Raw genomic sequence first — 20,871 nt, 5'->3', positions numbered from 1 at the left:
TATAAACTATCTTACATATTTATATTTATTGTGTTCTTTATGTAATTTTTTTAATGCTGCATTAGATTGGAGTAACAATTATTTTATTCTCCTTTACAGTTGTAAATTAGAAATGACAGTAAATAATCCTGATAGAGTGGTCAGCCAGAGGCTTTTTCCCAAGGCGGAAATGGCTAATAAACGAGGCATGACTTTTAAGGTGATTGGAGGGAAGTATAGGGGGAATGTCAGAGATAGACTTATTCACAGAAAGTGATGAGTGCATGGAAATCCCTGCCAAGGGTGGTGATAGCGGCAGATACATTATGGACATTTAAGAAACCCTTAGATAGGCATATGGATGATAGAAAAATGGAGGATTATGTCGGAAGAAAGGGTTAGATTGATCTTACAGTAGGTTAAAGGGTCAGCTCAATATCGTGGGCCAAAGGGTCTGTACTATGATGTAATGTTCTATGTTCTATGTTTATACGTTCTAATTTCGACTTACTTTTTCTCATTTCTCACACTGCGATGGGAATTAAGGTTCCTTAGATTTAATACTAAACAGAATTAAAATACACCAGGCCAGCATTTTCCACATACACCAACAGAGAGTATCTACAGCTGGGTGTTCAAGGCTGTTCAAGATTAGGATGGATGCCAAATAGTATTTCTTCATGCAGAGACACACAGCTGCGAATAGTTTGAAGTTCAGATAATATTGAGGAACATCTGGATATTGTAATGAGAAGACAGTAGCTAAAGGGCTGAAGGATTGTTCATTTATCCAAGGCCATCATGTATTTTGGGACTGGGTGATCAACAGGGACTTTTCAAATCGAGTGCCAACAATAAGTTGACCCTTAGCCAACGTAATCAGATCACTGCGGATAAAAGGATTAACAATGAAAAAGATTAATAGTCAGTTGAAATGCCATAATAACAAAATTTATGTTTTCCAATAAGGATACATACTCCTGCTGACAATATCCATGATATAAGACATGTGAGGTAACATAACGTTAGAACCAAACTAGTATTGTTGAGAGTGTCCATGTTCCTAGTTCAAAGTTCAAAGTAAATTTATTGTCAGGGTATGTACATGTCTTCATATACAACCCTGAGATTCATTTTGTTGCTGGCATTCACAGTAAAACAAAGAAGTAGAATAGAATCAATGAAAATCTACAATGACTAGGAACCAATGTGCAAAAGAAGACAAACAAATAAATACAAAAAAATCAAATAATAATAGTAATAATTAATTAATTAACAAAAAAAGATAGGTACATACATACATGCTGAGAACATGAGTTGTAGAATCCTTGGAAGTGCTTTCGGAGGTTGTGACATCAGTTCAGTGTTGAGGTGAGAGAAGTTCACACCATTCTTCAGCCTCTCACTCGCTGCTTCTGAGGGAAAATCCCTGTGTTTGAATGATCTCTCTCCCTTGATGCTTTTGGAGGATGATGCCTAAGTCCTGGGTCTATAGTTTGTGGATTGGACCAATGAGCACTGAGCTGAACTGAATATGGACTCCTTTGATTTTGTGTTTTATTTTCTGTGTTTTCGCTTGTTCTTTCTGGTTGCACTTGTGGAACTTTTTTGTGTATGGGGGGCGTTGTTGATGTTCTTGTTGGCGATTTGGTTTTTTTTTGGCACTTGATGTTTTTCTTCGAATAGGTTCCATAGTATTCTTTATTTTGTGGCTGTCTGTGGGAAAGACAATCTCAGGGTTGTATACTGTATATTTACTTTGATAATATATGTACTTTGAATCCTTTGAAGTTATCCACGCTGGTTCAGGAGCCTGATGGTTGAACGATAATAAGTGGAATAACTTATTGCTTATCTGCCATAATCTTTATGGGTCAAGAAGGAATTTTCCAAAAAAGGAAAGTGTTGGCCCCTTGCAAACAGATCCCTACAGATCTGCTCACAACTTCCATTATTATTGTTTCACTCGTTTTGATGCTCTGTGTAATGATTGATTTGTATGAACAATATGCAAGACAAGATTTTCACCGTGACAATAATAAACCAATACTGATCAATCACAAACAAGAGAAAATCTGCAGACGCTGGAAGTCCAAGCAACACACACAAAATGCTGGAGGAACTCAGCAGGCCAGGCAGCATCTATGGAAAAGAGTACAAGTACAGTCAACGTTTCAGGCTGAGACCCATTGGCAGGACTGGAGAAAAAAAGCTGAGTAGTAGATTTAAAAGGTCATGGAAGAGGAGAGAGCAACACAGGGTGATAGGTGAAATCTGAAGGGGGAGGGATGAGGTAAAGAGCTGGGAAGTTGACTGGTGAAAGAGATACAGGGCTGGAGAAGGGTGAGTCTAATAGAAGAGGACAGAAGGGACAGAAGGCCATGGAGGAAAGAAGAGGGGGGAGGACCGCCAGAGGGAGGCAATGGGCATGCAAGGAGATAAGGTGATAAAGGGAAAAGGGGATGGGGTAAGGTGAAGAGGCCGGGGGGGGGGGAAATTATCAGAAGTTTGAGAAATCGATGCTTATACCATCAGGTTGGAGGCTACCCAAATGGAATATAAGGTGTTGTTCCTCCAACCTAAGTGTGGTCTTATCACGACAGTGGAGGAGACCATGATAGACTTATCTGAATGGGAATGGAACCCTTCAGGTTTCACCTAAGACCTTATGTTTCTCTCTCCCCTCCCCCCACCTTTTAAATCTACTCCTCAGCCTTTTTACTCCAGCCCTACCGAAGGGTTTCGACCCAACTCTTTTCAATAGAAGTTGCCTGGCCTGCTCAGCTCCTCCAGCATTTTGTGTGTGTGTTGCAGTACCAATCAATGGTTCTCTTGAGACTCTGAGCATGGGGCTGGCCTGATGTTTCTTTCGTGGTTGTCACTTGCACGAGGATACATTATGATGAACAGAACTCATGGATGCTGCAGGAAAAGGAATGTGACAACTTGATTTAAGTTGCCTTCTTTAAGATGAACTTAAAATCACGGAATGGATCTTCCCAACCACACTTTCCTACCAGAGTCCACGACAGCTCACAGTTCACTATTACAATGGTCCCCTGGACTCCTGTTCTCACAGTCTACCTCAATATGGCCTTGTATCTTACTGTCTGCCTACACTGCACTTTCTCTGGAACTGTAACATTTCAGTCTGCATTCTGTATTGTCTTTCCCTTCTACTACCTCAGTGCACCGACATGATGAAATAATCTGTATGGATGACATGTAAAGCAATTTTTCACTCTACGTTGGCACATGTCACAACAATTTTTACTTGATATTGGGGGTTAAGGAGAAAAAGATTAAATAAATTAGTGTATTGAAACAGCTATACTAATATGTGCAAACACGAGGAGATCTGCAGATGCTGGAATTTCAAGCAACACACATAAAAGTTGCTGGTGAACGCAGCAGGCCAGGCAGCATCTCTAGGAAGAGGTACAGTCGACGTTTCGGGCTCAGACCCTTCATCAGGGCCCTCCTGACGAACGGTCTCAGCCCGAATTGTCGACTGTACCTCTTCCTAGAGATGCTGCCTGGCCTGTTGCGTTCACCAGCAACTTTTATGTGTGATACTAATGTGTGTGTCTTTTTGTAGAGTATCTAGTCATGCGGAATTGTTATTCTGCCTGGTGCTATGAACCCACACCTGGACCACAGGCCTCCATAACCCTCCCATTCATGCACTTATCCAAACTTCTCTCAAATGTTGCAATCAAGATCAAGATCAAGATTCATTGATATTTTCAAAGAATGTATAAATTATAAACCTTGAGATTTGCTTGCTCACAGGTAGCCACAAAGCAAGAAACTTGAAAGAGCCCAATTAAAGAAAATAGGAATAACAATTAAAAGACCAACACATGATGTGCAAGAGAAAGAAAAAAAATACAAATCACTCAAACAATTGAAGCAAACAACAGCATTCCGAACCAAAATTGAGTCCTCAGATCCGAACCCTGCGGCAGCCCGGAGTAGGCCCAGAGCTTATCAGTTCATCATGTTAGTGGCCACAGTGCACAGCAGCTGGGGCAGTCTTCACAGTCTCAGCGCCATGGAGTTGACCATCTCACAGAGCAAGCGAAATTGGCTCTCGTCCTGACCAACACCCTATCTGTTCAGTCTACCTGTGCTGGTGTTTAAATTGACCCAACAATGTAACTGTGAAACGGAAAAGCAAATCTGCATCCAGCATTTCTGCTCACAAAACCTCTAAATGAAGTTCCCCTTAAATATTTCACCCTTAAATATTTCATCCTTAACCTATGATTCTAGCTCTAGTCTCATCCAAATTCAGTGAAAAATCCTGCTGGCATTTATCCTATCTATACACTTCATAACTTTATACAGTACTCTATCAAATGTCCTCTCATTCTTCTACACTCTTGGGTAATTAAGTCCTAAACTATCCAACCTTTCCCAATAACTCGTCCTCAAGTCCTAGAAAAATCCTTGTAAATTTTCTCTGCACACTTTCTGTCGTATTGATATTGGTATCTTTCCTGTAGCCCTGTTACAGCTTACTAATGTAGTTGATTCTACTGAGCTCTGCCCACAACCCTTAAGACTATGTTGTGTTATGCTGAGACGTGTTCGCATTATGAAAGCTAGCTTCTCCTCTATGGACTCTATACACGACAGTGCCTCAGTAAGGAGGACAACGTAATCAGGGGTCCCATCTATCTTGGACATTCCCACTTCTCCCCCTTCCCGTTGGACAGAAGATGCAAAAGTCTCACTCACAACACGCTGGGGGAACTCAGCAGGTCGGGCAGCATCCACGGAAACGATGTCGACGTTTCAGGCCGGAACCCTTCATCAGGACTGTAGGGGGAAGGGGCAGAGGCCCTGTAAAGAAGGTGGGGGGAGGGTGGGAAGGAGGAGGCTGGTAGGTTCCAGGTGAAAAACTAGTAAGGGAAAAGATAAAGGGGTGGGGGAGGGGAAGCAGGGAGGTGATAGGCAGGAAAGGTGAAGAAGGAATAGGGAAAAACACAATGGGTAGTAGAAGGAGGCGGGACCATGAGGGAAGTGATAGGCAGCTGGGGGAGGGGGCAGAGTGACATAGGGATAGAGGAAGGGGGGGGGAGGGAATTACTGGAAGTTGGAGAATCCTACGTTCATACCAAGGGGCTGGAGACTACCTAGACGGTATATGAGGTGTTGCTCCTCCAACCTGAGTTTAGCCTCATCATGGCAGTAGAGGAGGCCATGTATGGACATATCTGAATGGGAGTGTGAAGCAGAGTTGAAGTGGGTGGCTACTGGGAGATCCTGTCTGTTGTGGTGGACGGAGGTCTGAAAGCACATATCACTAAGCTCGAAGGCAGATTCTCTCCTGCTATTATAAGAGTTTTGAATGGTCCCCTTGAAATATAAGACAGAGTCTTGACCAAACTTGTCATGGCCTTGCACCTTATTCTCTACCTGCACTGCACTTTCTCTGTAACAATTTATTCTGCATTCTGTTATTGCTCGCCCTTGTACTATCTCAATGTACTGATAAGACCATAAGACATAGGAACAGAATTAGGCCACTCAGCCCATTGAGTCTGTTCTGCCATTCCATCCTGGCTGATTTATTATCCCTCTCAATCCCAGTCTCCTGCCGTCTACCTGAAACCTTTAACAACCTGACTCATCAAGGATTTATCAACCTCTGCTTTAAATATACTCAATGACTTGGCCTCCACAGCCATATGCGGCAATGAATTCCACAGAGTTACCACCCTCTGGCTAAAGAAATTCTTTCTCTCCTCTGTTCTAAATGGATGACTGTCTATTCTGAGGCTGTATTCTCTGGTCCTAGACTCACCTGCTATAGGAAACATCTTCTTCACATCCACTCTGTCTAGGCGTTCCAATATTCAATAGGTTTCAATGAGATCCCTCCTCATTCTTCTAAATTCCAGAGAGTACAGGCCCAGAGCCATCAAACGCTCCTCATGCATTAACCCTTTCATTCCTGGAGTCATTCTTCGATCCTCTCTAACGTCAGCAAAACTTTTCTTAGATAAGGAGCCCAAAGTTGCTCACAATTCTCTAATGTAGTCTGACCAATACCTCACATCCTTCCTCTTATATCCTAGTTCTCTCGAAATGAATGCTAACATTGCATTTGCCTTCCTTACCAAGTGACTCAACCTGCAAGTTAAATTTAGGGAATCCTGCACAAGGACTTCCAAGAACCTTTGCACCTTTGATTTTTGTATTTTCTCCCCATTTAAAAAATAGTCTATGCTTTGATTCCTTCTGCCAAAGTGCATGACCGTACACTTCCCTACACTGTATTCCTTCTACCACTTCTTTGCCTATTCTCCTAATCTGTCCTAGTCCTTCTGCATACACCCCACTTCCTCAACTCTACCTGCCCCTCCACCTACTGTATCTTTGTACCATCCGCAAACTTGACCAAAAAACCATCAATTCCATTATACAAATCATTGACATATGATATAGTTCAACCAAGCAGAGTTCACTGCCAAGAAAGCCCACCAGCGCATTTACTTCCTGAGAAAACTAAAGAAATTTGGCCTGTCCTCTAAAACCCTCACTAATTTTTATAGATGCACCATAGAAAGCATTCTTCTAGGGTGCATCACAACCTAGTATGGAAGTTGTCCTGTCCAACACCGAAAGAAGCTGCAGAAGGTCGTGAACACGGCGCAACACATCACACAAACCAATCTTCCGTCCGTGGACTCACTTTACACCGCACGCTGTCGGAGCAGTGCTGCCAGTATAATCAAGGACACAACCCACCCAGCCAACAAACTTTCCGTCCCTCTTCCCTCCAGGAGAAGGTTCAGGAGCTTGAAGACTCGTACGGCCAGATTTGGGAACAGCTTCTTTCCAACTGTGATAAGACTGCTGAACGGATCCTGACCCAGATCTGGGCTATATCCTCCAAATATCCAGACCTGCCTCTCGGTTTTTTTGCACTACCTTACTTCTCATTTTTCTATTTCCGATTTATGATTTATCATTTAAATTTTTAATATTTACTCATTTTAACTATTTTTAATATTTATAATATTTAATATTTGTAATCCAGGGAGTGTGAAGCGCAGAATCAAATATCGCTGTGATGATTGCACGTTCTAGTACCAATTCTTTGGTGACGATAAAGTATAAAGTATAAAATGAAGTGGTACCCATACCAATCCCTATGGAACACCACGTCACCAGCAGCCAATTAGAATAGGCCTCGAATATTTTGACATTTTGCTGCCTGCCAATCAGCTATTCTTGTTAGTATACATTGCTAGTACCTTTCCTGTAATTCCATGGGCTCTTACCTTGTTAAGCAGCCTCGTGTATGCCACCTTGTCAAAGGCCTTCTGAAAATCCAAGTACACAACATCCACTGACTCTCTTTTGTCTTTTCTGCCTATTATTTATTTCCTCTGAGAATTCCAACAGACGCGTCAGGCAAGATTTCCCCTTAATGAAACCATGCTGACTTGGGCCTATTTTGTCATGCTCCTCCAAGTACCTTGAAACCTCACCCTTAATAATTGGCTCCAACATCTCCCCGACCACAATATGCTTAAATCACAATCAACCTACCAAATCACAATTTAATATTGTGAAATGATCTGTGTAAATGGTATGCAAAAACAAACTTTTTCACTGTGTGGCATAACATGTCTGAACGGTGTTAGTTTTATAACTTCAAAATGTTAAACTAATTCAAAAGAAGACACGGGAGTCCGAAATGTGAGTCTAACTTGGTGCTTTTCTTTAAGTGAGGCACACACATATCATGTGGTGGTATAATGACATATGCAATTCATATAACTCGAATGAACTATTTGAATGAACAAAAATGCTTAACCAATCAACATATGTACAAAATTACTCAAATATTACTTAATTATTAAATACACAACAGACAGCACACAAAAGTTTTTCCTCATATCTCAGTAGTGAAGTCACTCAAGTTGAGTATGATGTCCTCCTGAGGGGTTGCCTATTGATGGGTCCTCAGGTGGCTGTAGAGGACGATCCAGGATCCACATATTCTGGTGCAGGAGGCGGGCAAGAGTAAGTGGTGGCTGTGGTCAGTAGTTGTCTAGTCTCCCCTTTCACAGCTGCTTCTCGCTTTCTGTGGCACAGCAGAGGACGGTCTCACGTAGCACAGCTCCCTCTTGAACAGATTTCCTTCAGCTGTACCTGTTGAGTACAATGCCTTCCCAGTTTTCAGATTGTAATGCTGGATTTCGTCAGGCTGTTTCAGATATTATCTTTGAAGTGTTTCTTTTGCCCTCCAGTGGCTCGTTCTTTCAACTGGATGTAAAGGATCTGTTTGGGGAGATGTGGTTGGGGTACCGGGATGAAAGATCTATCCATCGGAGTTGGTGTTGCAGTGCATGCGACATTAATAAATCAATTTAAACATGACACGAATGAACCAATACCAATAGAGAGATGTTTTTTAAACCACGGAGAACATGTTTAAGCAGAATAAGAGATCTATGCATTGTTTTGTCTACAGTGCCGAACAGGCCTTTCCAGCTCAATGGGTCGCACCGCCCGGCATCCCACCTATTTAAACCTAGCCTAATTAGATTAGATTAGATTATGAGGACACGCAGTCCTCGTTTATTGTCATTTAGTTATGCATGCATTAAGAAAACATACAATGTTCCTCCAGTATGATATCACAGAAACACAAGACAGACCAAGACTAAAAAACTGACAAAAACCACATAATTATAACATATAGTTACAACAGTGCAAAGCAATACTGTAATTTGATAAAGAACAGACCATGGGCACGGTAAAAAAAAGTCTCAAAGTCTTGAAAGTCCCATCATCTCACGCAGACGGTAGAAGGAAGAAAACTCTCCCTACCATGAACCTCCAGCGCCGCAAACTTGCTGATGCAGCACACTGGAAGCACCCGACCACAGCCGACTCTTGAGTCCATCTGAAAACTTCGAGCCTCCGACCAGCCCTCCGACACTGAGCAGCGAGCACCATCTCTGCCGAGCGCTTTGACCCCAGCCCCGGCCGCTAAGCAATAGGCAAAGCCGGGGATTCGGGGCCTTCCCCTCCAGAGATTCTCGATCGCACAGTAGCAGTGGCAGTGAAGCAGGCATTTCAGAAGTTTCTCCAGATGTTCCTCCATGCTTCTCATGTCTGTCTCCATCAAATCAGGATTGTGCACAGCATCCCGCTTAACAAATACAGATATCATTCACCGGAGAGGCCGCGCGTGCTGCGTCACGCCGCCATCTTCTCCTTCATCCCCGAATCACAAGACAATTTACAATGACCAATTAACCTTTGTCTTTGGACTGTGGGAGGAAACCAGAGCATCTGGAGGAAACTCTTGCAGTCACAGGGAGAACATGCAAGCTCCCTTCGGATGGCACCCGGAATTGAACTCTGAACTCTGATACCCCGAGTTGTAGTAACATCGGGCTAACTGCTGCATTACCATGGTGCCCTGCAGTGCCTTTGGCTCAGTAATGAAAAATTGAACCTGACAGGAGTTTGGAACTTATCTATACATCCCTCTGGGTTCCACAACAACCCAAGTAATTTATTCAGGGCCTGAGATGGAAAGACAAACAGCACAATGCTTGTGTTTAACATTTTACCACACACTGATAATTACTGAAGCAATCAAAACCAGAGAAATGAGTCCATCTGAAGAAAGGAAAGGGAAACATTTCAAAAGCCTAGTGCGATCATTTAACTGGAGCTTTAGAGATTTGCAAAGTCAAGACATGTTTTCCGATATTTGAAAACCATCCTTCAGGAATTAGAGGTGTGACTCCAATCTTTACTGCCAACATTTTTGATTAGCTTGCATAAAATGACGCTCAATAAGTGTCAGCAGGCTGTGAAGGTTGACAAGGGCCGAGCAATGAGTGAGAGTCAGAATCTCCTTTTTTTGCATGCTGCTTGTATTCTTTTCGAATTGGAGTGGGAGTGGATGTGGAGTGGGCCCTCTTTCTGCAATGGAAGAGTTTTAGACCAGAGGGCTCAGCATCAGAATAGAAGAACACCCCTTTAGAACAGAGATGAGGAGGAATTTCTTTAGCCTACGTGTAGTGCATCTGTGGAATTCCTTGCCACAGACTGTTGTGGAGGTCAAGTTGTTGGGTATGTTTAGAGAAGCAAGTTGATAGGTTCTTAAATAGTAAGGGTGTCAAGGTTACAGGTACAAGGCAGGAGACTTACAACTACCTGTTACACTGCTGGATTAGGGCAGCAATGAAGGTCCTCCAACTCTGGTGGTGTTTAGGACTTCCTTCACTGAGTCAGTAGCTTCCTCTTGTTTTTCACAACTGTTATTCATGCAAGTCCAGGGTGGAGACTCCGGAATACTGTTGCACTCAGATGTCGAAGGATTCTTCATTGCTGTTTCCATAACATTTTTGTCTTACCAGTCATGGTTGTTAGCCCTCAGCCCCCAAACCTGGAGGATCGGTCGTCCACTCTTAGACTGGCTTCTACTTTTTGACCTGTTTGGCACCCGACTAAGAGCCAAAGCATAAAGCCCCGACTCCAGCCAACATAGCTCTCTGCGTAATTGGATAATTGGTAATTGGTGGTAAATTGGATTAGTAAGTATGCAGATGATACTAAGATAGGTGGTGTTGTGGATGATGAGGTAGGCTTTCAAAGCTTGCAGAGGGATTTAGGACAGTTAGAAGAGTGGGCTGAAAGATGGCAGATGGAGTTTAATGCTGAAAAATGTGAGGTGCTACATTTTGGTAGGACTAATCAAAATAGGACATACATGGTAAATGGTAGGGCATTGAAGAATGCTGTAGAACAGAGGGATCTAGGAATAATGGTGCATATTTCCCTGAAAGTGGAATCTCATGTGGATAGGGTGGTGAAGAAAGCTTTTGGTATGCTGGCCTTTATAAATCAGAGCATTGAGTATAGGAGTTGGGATGTAATGTTGAAATTGTATAAGGCATTGGTAAAGCCAAATTTGGAGTATTGTGTACAGTTCTGGTCACCGAATTATAGGAAAGATGTCAATAAAATTGAGAGAGTACAGAGGAGATTTACTAAAATGTTGCCTGAATTTCATCTCCTAAGTTACAGAGAAAGGTTGAACAAGTTAGGTCTGTACTCTTCGGAGCGTAGAAGGTTGAGGGGGAACTTGATAGAGGTGTTTAAAATTATGAAGGGAATTGATAGAGTTGACATGGATAGGTTTTTTCCACTGAGAGTGGGGCAGATTCAAACAAGAGGACATACTTATTCTTTATACTTTATATTTTATTGTCGCCAAACAATTGGTACTGGTGCGTACAATCATCACAGCGATATTTGATTCTGTGCTTCACACTCCCTGGATTACAAATATTAAATATTATAAATATTAAAAATAGTTAAAATTAGTAAATATTAAAAATTTAAATTATAAATCATAAATAGGAAATAGAAAAATTGGAAGTAAGGTAATGCGGCAGGTCTAGATATTTGGAGGGTACGGCCCAGATCCGGGTCAGGATCCATTCAGCAGTCTTATCACAGTTGGAAAGAAGCTGTTCCCAAATCTGACCGTATGAGTCTTCAAACTCCTGAGCCTTCTCCCGGAGGGAAGAGGGACGAAAAGTCTGTTGGCTGGGTGGGTCGTGTCTTTGATCATCCTGGCAGCACTGCTCCGACAGCGTGCGGTGTAAAGTGAGTCCACGGACGAGATGCATGAGTTGAGAGTTAAATGACAAAAGTTTAGGGGTAACATGAGGGGGAACTTCTTTACTCAGAATGGTAGCTGTGTGGAACGAGCTTCCAGCAGAAGTGGTTGATGCAGGTTTGATGTTGTTGTTTAAAGTTAAATTGGATAGATATATGGACAGGAAAGGAATGGAGGGTTATGAGCTGAGTGCAGGTCGGTGGGACTAGGTGAGAGTAAGAGTTCAGCACAGACTGGCAGGGTCGAGATGGCCTGTTTCCATGCTGTAATTGTTATATGTAATTGAGGCACGCAAGCCTCCAAACCATGACGAGGTTATGGTCCTCTTGGAGGAGAATAGGGTTGAGAGGATTCATAACTCAGCCAAGATGGGATGGCAGAGCAGACTTAATGAACCGAATGGTCTAAATCTTCTCCTGTATCTTATGGTCTAATTGAAGCTTGGTGTTTGAAGATGCCCTTCACTTTTTATTAAGCAAATTATTTTGAAAGTAGAGTTAACACCAAGAGTCAATGGTGGAGATTAGTATTGCCTGATCAATGGTATTGCTGACTCATTGAGGAACCGCAGCAGATATTAGAGATGGTGCACACCACAGCCATAGGGTGTTGGTGCTGAGGATGGGAACGTGTTAGGGTGATGGATGAGGTGCCAGTCATATCAGCCACTTAATCTTGGATCATGTTGAACTCAGGACGAGAGGAGAGTATTGTATCCAACTCCTGATTTGTGCCATAAGGAATCTCTTCACCCAGGACATGATCTCTTCTTATTATTGTCATCAGAGAACAGGTACAGGAGCATGAAGACACACAGAACAGCCTCACAATTGAAGGACACCCTTCAGAACAGAGATAAAGAGAATTCTTTAACCAGAGCATGGTGAATCCATGGACGCTGTATAATGTGGACCTTGCTAAAAAGGATTCCTTCTTTAGTAGTTATCAGGGTCAAAGGATAGCTTAACTTCCACTTGATTTTCAGGGTCCTCCAGATCTACCAACATTATCACAGATGGAGGTGGCTGTTTCTTGACCTGTTATGCACAGGAACACAGGGGGCTACAGACAATTCCTTCGCAGGTACAACTCAACAGGAGGAAATGTCTCAGGAAGATGACTCCTTTAAGGACCCCCACCATCTGGGCCATGCCCTCTTCTCATTGCTGCCTTCAGTCAAGAGGTACAGGAGCCTGAAGACCCACATCTCAAGGTTCAACAGCTGCTCTACCACACTGCCATCGGCTTCTTGAATCAACCTGAAAAACCATAACACTACCACCAATTATATTTCCCTCCTGCTGCTGTGTATAATTTTCTTTATTCTGTAGTGTAAGTTCTGCATCAGTTTTGTTAATTTAAATTCATATTAATTTACATATGCTTCTCATATCTCGATAGTGCTGTGCAAAAGTCTTAGGCACATATATATATAGCTATGATGCCTAAGACTTCTGCACAGTACCGTATTTGTCAACGTGGAGTGTAGAGCGAATTTAAAATCTGACGGGAGCAAAGGATATCGGGAATGGCGAAGGTGGAGTGCCTTGGGAGGGGTGTGGGACCGATGGCAGAGAAGGAGGGCCAGGGGCAGTGGGTGGTGCGGGTGCATATGTACCCAGCCCTGAGACACTAGGCAAGGTAATCTGAGTCCAAACAAATGGTTCATTGATCAATGCCGAATGTCTCTCTGGTGCTTCCCATTCCCTTCTCACTCCCTTCCTCTTTTCCCAACCATAATTCCCCTCTTGATACCCCCTTCGCACTCTCAGTCCACAGTAGAGACTCACATACATCATCACTCGTATACTGTACATCATAACGTCCGTTTCTTTTTGCGGCAGCAGTACAGTGCAACACATCAATGGAAAACTCTTAGGCATCCTAGCTATATATATATATATATACACACACAAGACTTTTGTATAGTTCTGCATATAAGCTAATCTTTTATTTACATAGGGCTACACTCGAATGTTTGTATATTGTATTTCATAGGATTACTTTGCTTTTTATGTTTATTGTGGTTTTTGTATTTTAATTGTCTTTTTTATGCCTATGGAGTTTTTCTGTGCTGCTTTGGATCCAGAGCATTAATCATTTTGATCTCCTTTACATTTGGGTATTGAAGAAAATAAAAAAAACAATCTTGAATCTAGAATCTGGCATGTTTTAGTGTACTGGGCTCCATTGAGGCATATCCGTTACCACAACACAATTACAACTCAGGGCGTCAAAGTTTGGAGTTCAATTCCAACGTCATCTTTAAGGAGTCTGGGGGCCCTCCCTGTGGAATGCATTGGTTTTCTCTAAGTGCTTGAGTTTCCACCCACAGCCCAAAGACATGGCGGTTAATAGGTTAATTCGACGTTGTAAGTTGTCAGGTGATTGGGCTAGGGTTAAATCGGGGGATTGTTGGTCAGTGTGGCTCGAAGGGCCTATTCTGGGCTGTATCTTCATAAATAAATAAATACTATGCCAATGCTGCAAAAAACTAATTTTCCTGTCATTTATACCTTGTGTATGTATGGCATGACAATAAACTTGAACTTGAAATTGACATTTGAACTGCAGTAGCACCCTTCGTCTTGGCACCACAGAGCATGATGAGGACCTTACTGAAGGTGGAGGTGGAACTCTCACTAATTCAAGCCGACAAGTGACTCTGGAGCACCCTATCCAGAGTATCAAGATTTCCACGTGGAACTCAGTCATCTGGGTAGGTGGGCTGAGTAATGGCAAATGGATTTTAGTTCAGTTAAGTATCAAATGTTAAATTTTGGAAGGACAAATCAAGGTAGGACTTTTATATTGAACGAAAGGGCCCTGTTGTATAACAGAGGGACATTGGAGTATAGGTGCATACCTCCCTTAAAGTGGAGTCACAAGTAGATAAGGCAGTGAGAATGCTTCAGCATGCTGGCCTTCATCAGCCAGGGATATAAGTATAGAAGTTGGGAGGTTATGTTGCAATTATATGAGCCATTGGAAAGGCCACTCTTAGAATACTATTCAATTTTGGTCACTGTGTTATAGGAAGGATGGAAGGCCTTTACTCTTTGGAGAGTAGGAGACTGAGTGTTGATCTCATAGAGGTATATAAAATAATAGAGGGCTTAGATAAGGGGGGGTAACTTTATTTCCAGGTTTGGGAAATTGAAAACTAGAGGACATAGTTTTAAGATTACAGGTGATCTTGAGATAAAAACCCAAGAGGCAAATTTTCTTTACACAGCAGGTGGTAGACATATGGAACTAGCTGCCAGAGGAAATGGTTGAGGCAGGTATATTCGATACATTTAAGAAGGATGTGGACAGGTAAATGGATGACAGGAAGTTAAACATAGAGCACAGAACATTACAGCACTGTACAGGCCCTGCAGCCCGCAATGTTGCTGAGGTGCTTCACCAGTCGCAGCTTTAAGCTACTCTAAAATCAATCTAACCCTTCCTTCCGACATAGCCCTCCATGTTTCTATCATCCACGTGCCCACCTAAGAGTTTATTTAATGCCCCTGAGTAATCTGACCCTATCACCACCCCTGGCAGGGCATTCCATGTACCCACCACTCTCTGTGTAAAAACCTTACCTCTGATAACCGCCTTATACTTTCCTGCAATTCCCCTAGAATTATGGCCCCTTGTATTATCCATTTGTGTCTTGGAAAAAGTCTCTGAATATCCACTATTTCTGTACCTCTCATTATCTTGTAGATAGTTATGGGCCAAGTATTGGCAAATGGAATTGGCTTGGATATACAGTACATCTCAGTTAGTGTGGATGTATGGGCCAAAAGGCCTTTATCTGTCCGACAGAATAGTAGTGCGATCACGTCAAGTTGTGTATAATGTACTTCTGAGGGGTTGTTTATTGGTGGGTCCTCTGGTGGCTGTAGAGGCTGATCCAGGATCCAGATACTTTGATACGGTGTGGGCAAGAGGAAGTGGTGGCTGTGGATAGTGGTTGGGTCTTTGGGTTGTTCAGTCTCTCCGTTTGCAGGTGCCATGTGTTCTCTGTGGCACAGTGGAGGTTCTTCTCATGCACATGACCATAAAATACTAGAGCAGATTTAGGACATTCAGGCCATTAAGTCTGCCCCGCCATTCAACATGCAAAGTTCAAAATAAATTTATTATCAAAGTACATATATGTCACCACATACAATGCCGAGATTCATTTTCTTGCGGCCGTGCTAAAAAAAAACCATAATACAAACAATGAAAGACTGCACCAACCTGGGCATTCATCCAGCGTACAGAAGACAAGTTGTGCAATTACAAAAAGAAAGAAATAGTAATAAATAATAAATAAATATTAACTATTGAGAACATGAGATGAAGAGTCCTTGTAAGTGAGTCCATAGGTTGTGGGAAAATTTCAGTGATGGGGCAAATGAAGTTGAGTGAAGCTATCCCCTTTGGTTCAAGAGTCTGATGGTTGAGGGGTAATAACTTTTCCAGAACTTGGTGATGTGAGTCCTGAGGCTCCTGTATCTTCTTCTTGATGGCAGCAGTGAGAAGAGAGCCTGACCTGGGAGGTGGGGATCCTTGATGACGGATGCTGTTTTCCTGCGACATTGCTCTGTGCAGATGTGCTCAGTGGTGGGGAGGGCCTTACCTGTGATGGATTTCCCATTCAAAGGTACTGGCGTTTCCACACCAGGATGTGATGCAGCCAGTCAATGTACCCTCCACCACACATCTATAGAGGTTTGTCAAAGTTTAGATGTCATTCCGAATCTTTGCAGACTCCTAAGGAAGTTGGGGCATTGCCAGGCTTTCTTTGTAATTGCACCTAAATGCTGTGTCTAGGACAGTTCCTCCAAAATAATAATACCAAAGAATTTAAAGTTGCTGATCCTCTCCTCCACTGATACTCTGATGAGGACTGGTTTATGCACCTCTAGTTTCCTCCTCCTGAAGTCAATCGTCAGCTCTATGGTCTTGCTGACACTGAGTAAGAGGTTGTTGTTATGGCACCACTCAGCCAGATTTTCAATCTCCCTCCTATATACTGATTTGTCACCACTTTTGATTTGGCCTGCGACACCAGCAAACTTGAATATGGCATTGGAGCTCTACTTAGCCACACAGTCATAAGTGTAAAGTGAGTAGAGCCAGGAGGTTACGCACACAGCCTTGTGGTGCACCTGTCTGCTGGTGGAGATTGTTGCTGTGCTGACTGCGGTCTCCAAGTGAGGAAATTAAGGATCCAATTGCACAAGGAGGTACTGAGAATAAGATCTTGGAGCTTATTGATTAGTTTTGAGGGGATGATGGTACTGAATGTCAAGCTGTAGCATCATGATGTATGCATCTTTGCTGTCTTGATGTTCAGTCGTTGAGTGAATAAAAATGAGATGGCATGTGCTGTGAACCTGTTGCTGTACTGGTATTCCATCATGGTTGATTTTTTTCCCCTCTCAACCCTATTCTCCTGCCTTTTCCCCATAACCGTTGACACTCTTACAAGCCTATCAACCCCAATTTTAAATATAGTCATATAATTTATTGATCCCGAGGTAAATTGGTTTTCATTACAGTTGCACCATAAATAATTAAATAGTAATAAAACCATAAATAGTTAAATAGTAATATGTAAATTATGCCAGGAAATAAGTCCAGGACCAGCCTATTGGCTCAAGGTGTCTGACCCTCCAAGGGAGGAGTTGTAAAGTTTGATGGCCACAGGCAGGAATGACTTCCTATGACGCTCTGTGTTGCATCTCGGTGGAATGAGTCTCTGGCTGAATGTACTCCTGTGCCCACCCAGTACATTATGTAGTGGATGGGAGACATTGTCCAAGATGGCATGCAACTTGGACAGCATTCTCTTTTCAGACACCACCGTCAGAGAGTCCAGTTCCATCCCCACAACATCATTGGCCTTACGAATGAGTTTATTGATTCTGTTGGTGTCTGGTACCCTCAGCCTGCTGCCCCAGCACACAACAGCAATCATGATCGCACTGGCCACCACAGGCTCGTAGAACATCCTCAGCATCATCCGGCAGATGTTAAAGGACCTCAGTCTCCTCAGGAAATAGAGACGGCTCTGACCCTTCTTGTAGACAGCCTCAGTGTTCTTTGACCAGTCCAGTTTATCGTCTATATATACCTAATATATGTACCTAATAATGGAGCCTCCACAGCCGTTTGTGGCAATGAATTCAACAGATTTACCACCCTCTGGCTAAAGAAATCCTTCTCATATCTGTTCTAAAGGGGCATCCTTCTATTCTGAGTGCTGGACTCCCCCACTATAGGAAACATCCTCTCCATATGCACTCTCTGTAGGCCTTTCAATATTCGTACGTTATCGCTTTAATTTAACTTTCACTTCCTTTCATTAGAAATACTTTTTACAGTATTTTAATGGTAGCTTTCAATCAATACAGGACCCAACTTATTTCCAGTTGCAAGCCATTTACACATCAGAATTCAATGCCATGTAAAAGGTTTTATGTATGGGCTTGGAAATCTAATTACTGAGCACAGAGACAATTTATTTTGTGACTGAGGTTGGACTTGAATTACAAGCTATTTGAATGAATGTCGACTGAAAGGAGCATCTGTTTCTTGCAAAGTGAAATTAGGCTGTTTGAGCAACAATTAGAAATTACTGATGAGGTGCTACATTATGTGGGTGATTTAGATTTCTCTTTCAGAAAGGTTTTTATGGCACAAGTTGACCTTGCTTGTAATGTGAGTAATGCAAGGGGCGCACTCAATTAGTGTGCTCCATTTGGGAGCTCAATACACCATAGAAGCAGCAACATCAGTGCCCTGTTTCTTCTATAATCAGAATCACAATCAGGATTAATATCACCGACTTAGGTCGTGAAATTTGTTGTTTTGTGGCAGCAGGACAGTGCTGGGCTGAGGAGGCTGGCCCTCCTGTTGGTGCTTTATCCAGTGTTTGCTCGGTGGAATGACAAGCTGGTTTGCGTGTGTGTGTTTGTACGTATGTCTACTGAGAACTGCTTGATCTTGCCGGTAACACCCATGCACTATCAATTTACGGGACAGATCACTCTGGGACTTGGGCTATATGCAGTACATTTACAGTACTGTGCAAAAATCTGAGGCACATACATATAGCTTGAGTGCCTAAGGATTTGCACAGTACTGTATTTGCCAACATGGAGCAGAGAGCAAATTTGTAAATTTGGCAGGAGCAAAAACTGCTGGGAACGGAGAGGGTGGGTTGCTGCGGGAGGGTATGGCACAGGTGGCAGAGAAGGAGAGCCAGGGGCAGGGGTTGTCGTGTGGTGCAGACACGCTAGCCCTGAGACAACAGGTAAGGTTATTTCATTCCAAACAATTGGTTTGTTGATCATTACAAGATGTCTCTCTCTGCTGCTTCTCTCTCCCTTCCCCTTTTTCCAACCATGGTTCCTCTCTCCCTGCTCCCTTTCCACTCTCTGTCCACAATAGAGACCCCTATCAGAATCAGATTTATCATCACTCATGGGGTGTATGGGGTGTCAGGGAGGGGTAGCACCTCTGGTGGGGGAACATGTCGCGTCCTTTTCAGGGTGGTTAGTCCACCTTTGGTCTCCACCTGGCACTCAGCTCTCACCTGTGGCTCCCCGTAGCTGTTTGCATGCGACAGCGGCCACACCCCGGGACCGGCTTCGACAAGCCAGCTAAACCAGGTGAGGGTAGCCGATGGGTCTCAAACCCTCGGTGAGATGAAGAGTTGTCTATCCCAGCATGTGATGACAGACTCCGGCGGATTGAGCGGACAAGACCAATGGAAGGTCCAATGGTCAAGAAAGCAGTCTCTGCAAGCGTCGTGGAACATGTAGAGCAGGACAAGACACAGAAGACGTCCTGGTCATCCACTGCGCATAGTTCCATCTCCAGCCGTCTCGACTCTGTCTTGCCACTGGACCCAGATGGGAATTGGGAAGAGAGAGTGAGGCTGATGCTGCGCCACTCTCCCTCATTTAAATCCAAATCATGCGCTAGTCTCGACACCATCATGATGGTGTCGAGGTCCTCATCGACGTCAACGATGGACGAACAACAACGACAACAATATCATCACTCATATGTCACGATTTTTGTTTTTGTGGTAGCAGCACAGTGCAATACATAAAATTATTACAGCACTGTGCACAAGTCTTCGGCACTGTAGCTATATGTATGTGCCTGATACTTCTCACTGTAATGTATTTTTTAGAAACGTAGAAAACCTACAGCACAATACAGGCCCTTTGGCCCATGATGCTGTGCCGAACATGTTACCTTAGAAATTACCTAGGGTTACTCACAACCCTCTATTTTTCTAAGCTCCATGTACCTATCCAGGAGTCTCTTAAAAGACTCTATCATATCCGCCTCCAGCACCGTCACTGGCAGCCCATTCCCCGCACTCACCACTCTCTGCGTAGAAAAACTTACCCCTGACATCTCCTCTGTACCTACTTCCAAGCACCTTAAAACTGTGCCCTCTTGTGCTAGCCATTTCAGCCCTGAGAAAAGGACTCTGAATATCCACATGGTCAATGCCTCTCATCATCTTATACACCACTATCAGGTCACCTCTCATCCTCCGTCTCTCCAAGGAGAAAAGGCCAAGTACACTCAACCTATTGCCATAAGGCATGCTCCCCAATCCAGGCAACATCCTTGTAAATCTCCTCTGCACCCTTTCTATGGTTTCCACATCCTTCCTGTAGTGAGGTGACCAGAACTGAGCACAGTACTCCAAGTGGGGGCTGACTAGTGTCCAATAAAGCTGTAACATTACCTCTTGAACTCTGATCAACGCCTTATAAGGCCTCAGGCTTCCTGCTTATCAGGAATCGAGTGATTTCCCATTATATGATATTCAAAGACTCTGATGGAGCAACTTCTAGAGGACCAGGAGCCTACTCTCGCTCCTAGTTCATGAGTGGCTGGCAAATTCTGCCTCACACAACCTGCTGAATGCCGGGGGAAGGGAGGTCAGGTGTCTGCACAGTTATGGGGCTGTGAGATGGTGCAATTTGACATTTAGACTCCTTTTCTGCACAAGTGGACTCATCCTGTTATGTACCAGGAGCAGCTCACAAGGAGCCATGCAACATTGGCTATGACATGTATTGTGAATGCAAGGCTCTTACAACAATATGGTCTATGCAGATATACAGCACCTATCGTGGGCATGTGGCCAAGTGGTTAAGGCATTGGACTAGGGGCCCCAGCCAAGGCAACATGTTGTGTCCTTGAGCAAG

This window comes from Mobula hypostoma, chromosome 7 (genome assembly GCF_963921235.1).
Source record: "Mobula hypostoma chromosome 7, sMobHyp1.1, whole genome shotgun sequence".
NCBI lineage: Eukaryota > Metazoa > Chordata > Chondrichthyes > Myliobatiformes > Myliobatidae > Mobula > Mobula hypostoma.
Note: the sequence above shows the minus strand (reverse complement) of the source record.